The sequence below is a fragment of the Elaeis guineensis genome, chromosome 10 (genome assembly GCF_000442705.2).
Source record: "Elaeis guineensis isolate ETL-2024a chromosome 10, EG11, whole genome shotgun sequence".
Classification (NCBI taxonomy): domain Eukaryota; kingdom Viridiplantae; phylum Streptophyta; class Magnoliopsida; order Arecales; family Arecaceae; genus Elaeis; species Elaeis guineensis.
The window spans coordinates 28,423,902-28,436,620 of NC_026002.2; the positions used below are offsets into that span (position 1 = coordinate 28,423,902).

The 12,719-nt window shown below is 34.5% G+C and overlaps 1 long non-coding RNA gene across 1 annotated transcript; it reads left to right on the forward strand.

The window, feature by feature from the left end:
* Nucleotides 1-5,405: 5,405 nt before the first annotated feature.
* LOC140852003 (uncharacterized) lies at nt 5,406-11,775 on the forward strand. The gene is made up of 3 exons (XR_012134894.1): nt 5,406-5,533; nt 9,210-9,315; nt 10,875-11,775. It is a non-coding gene; the product is annotated as an uncharacterized lncRNA (long non-coding RNA).
* The last annotated feature ends 944 nt before the right edge of the window (nt 11,776-12,719 follow it).

Here is a 12,719-nt window from a genome sequence, read left to right on the forward strand (position 1 = left end):
TTATTTATTAAAAATAAATAAATTAATTAAGATCTACAATATGAATACTAATGTGACATGTCTGTGAAATATTTAATCTGTCAATTAGCACAACATCTTACTATCTGTGCTGTGTATTTTCTTACTTAATATTTGAAACATGATCAAATATGGAACTTCATAAAAAAGGGGAATACACTCCACTATAGCTTATCATAATTCATAATCATAGTTAAAAATCTCTGTCATAGCTAATCATACCCATCAATATATTTCATAGTCATAATTGGGGGTATTTTTAGCAAATAGAAATTACCTACATTTGGTAATTCAACATGAAAAAACAAATATCGTATCTTTGATAGTATTTATTTTATTTTCTCTCTTAGAAAAATAGATGTGAAGCCTGCCATTTATTTTACCATTCTTTTTGTTCATTTTTTGTACAAAACATGATAATCTGATAGGAAATATATTTTTCCATGCTAGATTATCCTTAACCAAACAAGTATTAAGATAATAGTAGTTGATTATAAGTTTTTACATAGCGTAATAGTAGAAAACATCGTGATGAAATGAAGAATACGAGTCATTATTGTCTAAATTTAATTTGTTTGACTTGTTTGTGTACTGGTTTTAGAGCCACAAAGATAACTCATGACTTGATGTAGAAAGGAAAATAATGATTAAGACTTTAAATCCAGCGAGGTGGGGATGTCATAGTTTCTCCATAAAAAAGATTTTTCATTCTCTTATCTTATCGCAATGACTATCATGTTTGAGTATTAGATAGCCTTCATCTTTTACCATTTTTCTTTCATTTATTTTTTCTCTTTTTTGCCTTGCTTTTTCCTCCACTTCATTCCTTTCTTTCTTCTTCTTCTTTTTTAAGTCTTCTCTCATTTTTCCCCTCTCCTCTTCTTCTTTTTTTTTTATGTACTATCTTTCATCTTTTCTTCCCTTAGTTCTTTTTCTTCATTATTTATTTTCTTTATTTTATTTTCTCTTTATTTCTTCTTTCCTTTCTTACTTATTTTTCTCTTTTCTTTTTTTCTTTTTTCTTTCATTTTAGTTTTCTTTTCTTTATTTTTCATTTTATCCTTATTTATTTTTTATTCTCATATGAATGAGTTTTGAAATCCCGTCCCCTTTCAACCTCTCAATTTATCACAAAATTAGAGCAGCACAACTTAGACACCATCTATCCTACCAAGATTTAGAACTATGATGAGGATTGTATCACTATCAAAATTAACAAAAATATTATAATCCTCCAAAGAATAATTGTTTTACAAGATAGCACGATCCATCCATCAACTTTTTATTCTTACCTATAATTAAATGCACAATTATGACAAATGAGAGAAAAACAAATAATAGCCTTCACATGCACTATTATCTTAAATTGTATCTTCTAAATATCTTAGAAATATTTATATAGGTAGCATGAGGTCCATGGTTGCCTTTTGGTACAATGATGCATTGATAACATAACAAGAAACTTAACAATCTCCATGCCACGGTCCCTTGTGCCTCATCAGCCATCACATCCTTAATTTTGCATCCACCGGTCTGTACTCCGTCAATCATTTATCCATATTCATGTTCTTATGGCCGATCTCGTCTAGAACATCTCTAATTTGAGTGCTCCTTATAATTATATAACACAATCGAAATCTTAAATATAAATTAGATCGGGAGACAGAGTGAAACGTGTTTATCATCCTTGCGAGATTTTTTATATTTTAATTTTATAAACTATTTTCACATTAGAATGATGTGAGTGCCCATATCTACTTAATATATATATAACCTTGGTCCTCGTTAAATCTAAGAACATTGCGAACTTGTTGAAACTCCAAGCATTTTGACGCGGAGAAACTACAGGTTGGTAATTATGAGATCCTTAAGATGCTGCTTTGAGATTCGACCGTATCCATTTTTTTTCCCCTCCCATATGTCTCAAGCCTATGCTAGATTCATCCGAGTCTCATGATTTCAGTAGCAGTGCCTCATTTGTTGCCATCGGGACGGGTCAAAAGAAAAGGAAGGTAAGTATACCGCTGCGTTTGGGACACACGATTGATGGTGATCTTATCCGGCTTGGAGTTTGCCACGTCGGACGTCTAGAAGAAAAGGTGGCGGTCCTTTCTATGTTCGCGCTCTCCCACGTCTCGAGTCATCGGTGCCTTAGACCAAGGACAAAGATCGCAGTGTATCGATGTCCTCCTGACCGTCCAGATACGATCCAGTGCTCCGCGATGGGTGAATAACTGCAGCAGGCAGTGTCTGTATGCGGCAATGCCGTCCGGATCCTAGCCGGGATTCGGCAATCCAAATGTTATCTGTGACTCGTGTATTCTGGTCCTAGCTTTAGAGCGCAATGATATCCATTGTATAGCCTATTGTTGTCTATCAACTAGAGCAACACACTTTTTAAAAAACTAAAATAATATAACATATTATTTCTCTTATATTATCTTTATTTAATTGCTTGATTCACATAACTCTGTGATCATGAACAATATAAATCATCCTAGATTGATGAAATTTTAAATTTAGACTTTAAATTAATAGCATTATTCAATTTAAAATCCTCCATGCCAATCTTACCAAAAAAAAAAATCCTTCATGCCCATATGGTAATATTTTGCCTTTATACTCATACAAATATAATATAATTATTTATTACATTTTTCTCTCAAATATGTTTTTCCCTTTTTAAGAGAAAAGGAGGGCCAACAACCTACCAACTCTTATTAAAATCCCTCTAATATGTGCTGCACATGCCTAGATACTAATATATTAAAAATAATTATTATTATTAATATATTTTTGATCTAATCCATATGATGTGGCACCACTAACCAATGAAAGTCTGACACAGACTAGCCATGAAACTCATCACTTTGGCTGGCCAGCTCCTACTGCGTGGTCATCTCGAAAACACAATAAAACCTAAATTTCTCTCCACTCGATGATATTTGGCCCAGAATAGCGAAATGGACTCTATAACCATAAGATCCATATTTCATCATATCACAATAAATTTTCGAATGTGCAAAACAATTATCCTCGCACGTTCTTGGTGCCACGGACTCTGACCCTCATCTATATAAACTCTTTACTGAGTCCTCTAGATAAGTGCATACAAGTTTAAACAAGTTTTTGTAAGCGTAAGTTCTTCTAAGCATTTGTGGACCTTTGGAAGTTTTTGAAAGTCCCACCAAGTCTCTAAAGAAACCTCGGAGTTACTGAGTCCCTATTTGTGAGCTCAAAGTACCTACTAGTGGTGGTCCACCCAAAGGGCCTTTAATAGTTTAGATTGCATAAGGTCCCTATGGGACTTATCTCTTCGAAACTCATGAAGCATTCTTCTCGTCTCCCACAAAAACTTTAACTTCCCACTCACTCTTATCACCCTCTTGAGCTCATTTTCTTTTTCTAACTCTCTCAAAACCTTCTCAATGCTACCAAAGTATAATGACTTAGGTATCGGAAGGTTTTTCACCAAAAAATCTCGACAAGTAGACTTTCTTCGATTTTTTGGTATTTCAAGACACTTTAGCAAGTCAAAGTGTGCGGATCCAAATCTCTTGATCTCTAGCTAGCTCTTAGAGTCTCTGAATCATCACTAATTATCTCTAATCCTCAACTCCAACTCATCAATATGAGCCAAACCGACCCTCAGTAATCATATATATATATATATAAAATAATACTCTGTGAAGGAGTATTAGAGTGTTAACAATTCAACTTCTCAAATGAGTTTTGTTGTGTTACCTGAAAAGAATTTCACATTAAATTATGTTATTAATATACGATATTATTATATTTTTATAATTAAAATCTATTTATATAGGTAATTAAGAATATGAAGTGATCCTAAGAATTTGAATGAATATTATTTTATTATATATATATATATATATTTTTAATCTAATCAGATCTAGAAGAAAAATTATTTTCGTATATTCGATTCTGCACAACGTCCGGATCTTCGACTAGTAGTAATAATAATAATGGTATGGAGATTTTGGCCAGGCCAAGATAATCTTGCGTACATTGTGATACTTTGGAGGGTGTTTGGTTGAGGAGAGTGGAGGTTTAGAATCGAAATCGGAATGGATGATTCTCATTCCAACCATTTGGTTGGGAGGAGTTTCATTCCGATTCCGATTCTGGGGTGGAATGGGAATTGCTCAATTTATATAGAACTCAATCCTTACTCTCCTTTATGGATTCAATTTTTCATTCCAATTCTAATTTCGATCACGAACCAAATACTTCGGAGAATTTGGTCATTTTGATTCTGATTCCAAGTTATCCTAATTTTCATTCCCATTCTGCTTTCGATTGTGAACCAAACACCCCTTGGAGTTTGGGGTGTCTGAATTTCGTATTGAAATTATAATTATAAGGGGAGGGAGGGAAGGAGCGGTAGCTTCAAAAGACAGTCTCCTGCGTTATAAACAAATAATAAGATGTATGTCGGCTCACCATCGTTGCAGGTGCCAACCATGTGGACGGTGATGGCCTGTGTGTTGCGCATCTCATGTAGCATACTTATTCATGCACGGCTTTGGATCAAGTATGAGGTAGGCCGGTGATTATGTATGGCGGTAGCAATTGAGTTAAAATGGATCTGATATGGATTGGATAAATATAAGTTGAATTTAGAGTAAAAATTCAAATCTAAATTTGACTTATTTATTAGACAGATAATCCGATATAATTTATTTAATCTATTTATTAAATAAATTAAATTAAATAGATTAAATAGATTAATTAAATTTTTAATAAATTAAATGGATTGAACAAATTAAATAGATCAGATTAAATAGATCAAAAATAGATTAAATAAATTTTAAATAGATTAAACTGATTATCTAATTTAACTTGAATTGAATATTAAATGAGTTAAACAAATCAGATATTTGAAATCCAAACCTGACTTAAAAATTAAATGAATTAAAAAGATCGATCTATTTATGATCTGAATCCATTTAGTCTAAATTTAAATCTACTTATGATGGATCGAATATGAGTTGGATTGATGGATCAGATCATATTTTGTTAATCTTAATTATCTGTATTCATTTCATATTTAAGAATATAGAATGGGATAAATTAGACCAAATAAAGCTGTAAAAATTATTTTTCTTTGCATATAAATTATTTTTTCATCTTGAAAAGAGAATTTGCGGATAATTATACATATCTGGGTGGGGTCCAAGATGGATTTTACGATTATAGGTGGGGAAAATTTTGTCCCATTATGGTTAGATCGGACCGGGTACAGGAAGTAAATTGCCACCCTATGAATTTTAGAAGAACTCATGTGACTTGGAGCTAACGGTGGCTTACAGTGAAGATGCATGGGTCAAATTGTTGTCCAAACCCAAAGTCAATTCGGATCCGGTATGGGTCAAGCTGGACGCATCCTCCAAAACGGCCACGGGTAGCGTGAATCAACGTAGGCGCCCTTCAGTCGGAGAAAGAGAGGAAGGAGAGGGGCCTGGCGGGGCGGAAGCATCGGCTACGCTCGCTTATGGTATTCGCTTCCGCTTCTCTCCCGCTTCCTTTGTAATGGAAAGACTTTTTTATTCCTTGCTTGCCACTCTCACTATTTTCCTTTCATTTTCTTTTCTTTTCTTCTTGTTTTTTTTCCTGGGAGGGAGAGTATTTTTCATTGCTTTCGTTTAATATAGCTAATAGGGTGTGCATTCTTTTGAAAAGTTTATAGATCATGTTTTGCTTTGGGTCATTAAAGATGATGTGGATTATATTCTTTCTTTTTGTTCAGTTTGAACAAAGCCAGGGCTTGGATTCATACATTTGAGCTACATAACTATGCCGACATCAGAGTAAATTTTATAGTTAAAAAACTACTGAGAGTGATGTCTGGTTCACTTTTTACAATCTGAGACCGCTTACACTCATTTCTGAAATTTGAGAAAAATGCTGCATTCAAAGGCGATATAATGATCTGTGTTTTTATTTTCAGATTGTTGCCAATGTATCTTGCACCGGATCTGTTTTGGTTGTAACATTTATTTCCTGTCACAAGGAAGGTTGTAAATAAGCTAATTAAGATAATTTTCTAAGATGTAACTGCTGAAATTGACTTTGCACAATCGATAGCAGTGATGGTACTGAAAGTGGAAACTTTTGCCACCAAGCTCACATCCTTTTTTTTTCCCCCTCAACATCAGATTTAGGTCAATAATGTTCATATTGAGGCTATTTGTAAGCATGGCTCCGATTAAAATAGAAAACATTTTTTTTAAATTTTTTTGTTATATGGCAACTCTTTCGCTTGCACAGACAGGCGCACACGCACTCATTTACACACAAGTATATATGTATATATCTATCTATTTTGCCTTCATTCTCCTACTCCTCTCTTCAAACCTTCCTCCTCATCTGCTTTTTAGCAGCAATGGAGTCGCAACTATTGTTGGCAGCAATAATGAACATTTCTTGCAGTCTCTATTAAGAGAACAATGAAATGGATCACAGAGGGTTTTTAAAATAAAAAATAGAGACTCAATCTCTATATTTCCTAAGCTTGATGGATTTTTTTAAAAAATATTTCTTCTTATATAATATACCAAGGCACTATCCTTGTACTTGGTATACGGGGGCTACCTTATATTTGTAGTTCATCACCTTTTGCTCAAAAAAATCTAGGTGCTACCTTCATCATCTACTCTATAGGTGGTCTATTAGACCATTAACAAGAAGTCTATAAGGAGCATTCATAAGTTGAAAAAAATAATCTAAATACTTAAACAATATGAAATAGTTTGCATTGACTAATTCAAACACTTAGTTACAAGGTTTGAAATATTGAGACATAAGGGCATATCGACCGGATACGCACCATAGCGAGATTGTGTTGTGAAAGATCATTGATGAATACATATAGATATTGTGCTATGTCCTTATTATGCAATTTTTTTATGTTATTTTCGATTTACATAATTTTAGGTGCATGTTTTGGCATTCAACCAAAAACCTCTAAAAACATTTGTTTCGTTCCAGCTTCTTGCTTTACTATACGAATTCAATAATCAAATGACATTTAGTACTTACTTTCTAGATGTTGAACGTATGGCTGTTGAGGGAACCAAACACCTACAAAGGATAAAAATAATTGGGCCTAAATATAAGGAAGGATTAGTACAATAGTCTCGTAATTTCTGACAACCTAATTTGTTTGGTCAATTACTAGCTTGCTTTAGTTTATTCGCTTCTGATAATAAACTTCCTTGTTTTATTGCTATTGCTCATGGTCAGCATGGCAGCCATTAAATCCTTTTCTTATAATTTTTAATTTATTTTTAATAAAATTTTTAAACCATTTTTGGTATTTTTGTTTCAGCATAAGTTGGCCGTTGCATCAACATGGCAAGTGCTGTGCTGTGCCATCTAGTATCTGTTTGGCTAGGTCTGAAAAATTTTAAGCCAGGTTTAGGCTTAAATATAGAGCCTATTTATTTTTTAGGTTGGGCTCGGATATAAATATCATTAGTCTGGCTTGAGCCTGAACCTGCACGAAGCCCAAAATAGAGCCCGAATTCAGGTTCAAACCCAGCCCGAAAAACTCTTGCTTATCTGCTTTTTCTTTCCTTAATCTTCCTGTTTAATATTCTTGCTCTTTGTGCAACTTGTTTGGATTTAATGTGTACTCATGGGCTAACACGATCCATGAAATATCTTTTCCTCTTAAATATACCAGCATTTCTTGTCTATCGAAATAATTCATTTATGTAATTATTTGCCACATATTTTTAATTAGATTTGGGCCAGCCCAAGTTTGAGCCCAAATGGATAATTTGAGCTGGCCCAATTGGGTTCGGGCTGAACTCGATCCTGGGTTTCCAAAAGTTTTCAGGCCTTAGCACAGCCCAAAGCCCCCAAAAAAAATTCAGACTGTCCTTGGTTAGGGATGTGGCCCGGCCCATTTCTAGTCCTATATCTGGCACACCCTCTGTCAGCAATACTGAATCCTTATTAGCAACACATATCAACCTTAACATTTATCATTTGTGCCATGCTCATGTAATATGCAGCTAAACTTCTGTTGACTGATATATGAAGCCATGCAACATACCTAACTAAATGACCTTTGATTGCATGTGTACATGAGATTAAATCATCCATTTAAATGACCTTGATTGCAGAAGTTGTTAGGTCAGTATCCTTTGTTTTCACAATGAAAATGAAATTGACATAGTCTGTGTACATTTGATTTTAATCCATCTTTCGTTTGAGTCATTCCATTACTTTAAGTGGCACTTATCCTATTAGTCTGATGCCTCATATTAACATTTGGTTTATTTACAACAAGCGTGATGTGGGGTCAAATTTGATCTCCAACTCATGGTACCGTAATCAAGTTTCAGACTTTCTGAACTTTGTCTCACAAAGAATGACCTAGGTCTTTCAAGAACAATTCTAGAATATGAAGTCTCTACTTGATGTCCTGTAGCATATAGGATAATAACATAAATTAATGGGCTACTGGAATTACTGAAGCAGAAAAGAATATCCCTGCTGCTCTTGAATACTTTCCTCCCTATATGTTGAATCTCAGACTTGAAAGCTTTAAATGTTACTAACTTTTAGGGGTGAGATGTAGGAGAATTCTTACCCCAGATTGTGTAGAATCTGTCCTGTCAAAACTCTCTAAATGCTAAGAATTAGTTACTCCAGTGGAGATTTATTTTGGATCCTGACAAACCCGAATATTCAACGACAAAGAAAACTTGATTGATTTAATCTCTGCTAATGTTGATTGCTTGATCGCAATAAGAAACTCATCTCTTTGATAGATTTGTTTCTATATCTAGCCCCTTGTGCAAGTTCAGAAAATCGAACTCTTATATAAGAAGGCATTAAAACTATTTTGAAGTACACTTTTAATTAACTACATAACATTCCTACTTGACATTGACTTAAAATTGGACTTGGAGATTGCAAATCTACCTAAATTAGAAAAGAAAAAAAAAACTAAAAAAATATTCTTGAAAATATAAGGACAAACTATTCATCTTTTTATCCTACCCCCAGCCTCTTCATGGAAGGAGTCTTCACATTGATCTTGCCCCAGAACTGGATGCCCATTGATGATGGAATCTTCAATCATCACAAGATGCTGGATAATTGTTTGAGTCTCCAATTAGTGTTCCTTTGCTTGATTGACACAAATTTGGATCTTGCAGATCAGTAATATCGAAAAGTGATGGTCATTTTGAACACTAGAACATGGTGACAATATCATCAGCTGCTGCAGTTGGAAACCCACCAGTCTCACTACAGACACTCTCAGTCAGTTTTTGCTCTCTTAAACATATTTCATGAACAATATATAATCCTTTTGTAGGCTGTTCATTCATTAAAGTTAGAAAAACCTCTATTGCACTCACAGTCCATTGCTTTTCATAGCTCAGTTGAAGATTTCTTGGAGATTTCTCTTTTTCTTTTTGCCTCATTTTCTTATTGCAATTCAATTGAATGTGTGTACTCATTGCAAACTAACTCTATTTCTTCTCCAAAATGAATAGATGAAGTATCAACTCTAATCGTTTCTTTGGACTGGATAGTTGAATATGAAAAACCTTGGCTAAGCCTGAAAGGTTGAATTACCCTTTTTTACTTGATACCTCAATAATAAGTCAGTAAACTTTGGCTGCATATAAAATTAAAAAATCTGAAGGTGCATGACAGTAGGTTAACCTAATCTATAATTATACTTGTTATTGGCTTGAAGTTGGAAGATTTAATTTCTTAAATATTTTGGTGATTTAATGATGTCGGATATGGATTATATCTCCTGCCTTGTGATTTTCTATCCAGATGAATCAGGACAAATTATTTTTTACTTGTTGCAGTTTAAGTCAGCATTAGTCATGTTACCTATATTTTTGCCATAATCTTATGATTAGAGATCACAACATTCATTGGTGATAATGTGTTGCAGTCAATTTTCTAGAATTGCAGCAAGAAGAAATTGCAAGATGTATGCTATGTATCAAAATTTAACACTTTCTTTTTCACTTTAGTGACTCTAACCTGTAGTTCTTGCAGGATTTGCTTAACAGCTGCGCTGCATGTCATGCCTTAAATTCATTGTCAAATAAATATTTCTTAGTTAATTGCTCCATTTCTTAAATTGCTCTTTAATATACCTTTTATTACCTATACTTCTTAGGAATTACATCTGTCATGAACAACAGCAAGATAAATTTGTTCTTTCATTCTGACCGAGTCTTCTTGGTGGGATTGGTTGCCGAACAGTTTTTACAGGTTGCTAATGCTATATCCTTGTAGTATGCTTGTCGAGGCTAGTATGGCACATTCTAAAATGGACATGTAGTGTTTATTATAAATCTGTATTGAAGAACCACAGTAGCATTCTTGAAGAATAATTGGAAATGAGTGAATGGTGATGATGTACTTCACTGATAATAGAGGTCTCTTTCTCTCTGTGTGTGTTTGTGTATGAAATTATATGATTTACTGTGTTACATAGCTAGACTAGCACATAACCTCACATGCTCTTGCCTCTTTATTCCTTGTTTTCTATCATTACGTTTCTTATCAAATGCCTTTGTGATGATTTTGATAACCAGTTTGCACCATCAGAACTGCAAGAGAGTACTGCTGTGAATTCTCTACGAGTTGTCTATAACACATTTAATATAATCATTCAAAGTCTATGAGATTGTTTCAATTTGGCTTTCTGGCTTCCACTTTGTCCGATTTTGCCCTCTTCCCCTTATATCTAAACTTTTGTAAAGTGATGCTTTCTCCTTGGTGAGTTTTTACCTGATAAGCCAGCTTTTTCTACTTGTGCTTAATTTTGACTTTTAAAGGTTTCATGGCAGGCCATTCTCTTGAATGGAGTTGCTTCAATCGGGAATTTGGTGCCAGTTTATTGAGGCCTGACACCAAACAGGAGCTCGTTAATAGAACAGCATAACATGTTGATGGTTTATATCTCCATAAAGTTGAGCTGAGATAGATGGCACATAAGGGTGGTTAATGGTATTTGAACCAGTCATACACTTACCCAGCTTTGAATGTGCAATTACAAGTTGTTGAGTGAGAGCTATCAAAGTAAAATGCCAGAAAAAATGAATGTGCTAGTTTGCTCATGAAAATTTTTATTCTTACCCCGCAACTCCAAAAGCATGTGTGGAGCCTTCCTCTTTTTACCTTGTGATAATTGCTACCTGGTACTTCTGTCATGTCTTTTTAAAGAATATGTTGATCATAGCCAAGTAAGTTTGAAGTGCCATACCTTCCTGCTTTTGCTTTCTGATGTTTCCCTTCTCAAGTGGACATCATGTCTGCACCTTTTCAAGTCTAAAGGAGCTCTGAATTTTTACCTTTGGCCTGATCTGAAAAAGGTTCAAAGGTGCTGTCTGATTGATAAACATATCACCATCAATTTTGACACCCTTATTCGTGCTAGTGACCATGTCTTCATCTTGCCTCAGCCTTAAATGATTGTATCTTTACGGGTTGTATCAGTTATGCGCTTTTCACAACCCATTGTTGGCATGATATATCTTTTGTCAATTTGTCATACTAAATTGCACCTTCTTAAATAATTCAGTTTTATAGACAATCTTCTTCATGATTTTATTTTTGTTTGTTTCTTTTTGACAAAATTAATAGAGGTTGTCCTCTTCCTGATTCAACTGCGAATCTTTTCTTCCCCACATATTTTAAGTCTTGATCTTGTGTTTTATTAAGGTTATCAGTCATATTTCTAATACAGGTTTTATATGTAAAAGAAAGGCCTGAGAGATTCAGAAAAAGGAGGAGAAACATAAAAAAATGGAGAAGATATCTTTTTCTTGTATTTCACTATGATATGTACATCCATATATAGAGATGAAGAAAAGAGAAACAGGCAGGAAATTGGAGAGATCACGGTATCAATCACGTGATCTTCCTAATTCAAAAACATGCCATAGTAATTATAAAATATTCTAGACAATATTCTAGACAATGTACATTCCTAATATTCTGTAACATGCCATTGTAAAAAGATATTCTAGACAATGTACATTCCTAATATTCTGTATATTCCTGATATATAGGCAATGTACATTCCTAATAGTCCCCCTCAAGTTGGCGCATAGAGATTTCGAATGCCCAACTTGCATAGAATCTCTTGAAAATGATCACAGCCGAGAGCTTTGATAAAGATATCTGCAAACTGACAATGTGTAGGAACATATCGTGTAGCAATGTCTTGAGATTGTAGTCGCTCTCTGACAAAATGACAATCAATTTCTATGTGTTTGGTCCGCTCATGGAACACAGGATTTGCAGCAATGTGTAAAGCTGCTTGATTATCGCAATAAAGGAACATGAGACCATGATGTGAAACACTGAGGTCGGATAAGAGGGCTCGAAGCCATAGTAATTCACTGATAGTGTGTGCCATAGCCCGGTATTCGGCCTCTGCAGAGGAACGAGACACTGTTGTCTGCTTCTTAGCACGCCAAGAAATCGGAGCATCTCCTAAGGAAATATAGAAACCTGTAGTAGAGCGCCTTGTCATGGGACATCCTGCCCAGTCTGCATCACAATAGGCATATAACTGAAATGTGTTGACACTTGGAAAAAATATGCCTTGACCTGGAGACCCTTTCAAATATCGTAAAATACGGAAGGCTGCGTCTAAGTGTGGTTGCCGAGGAGATTGCATAAACTGT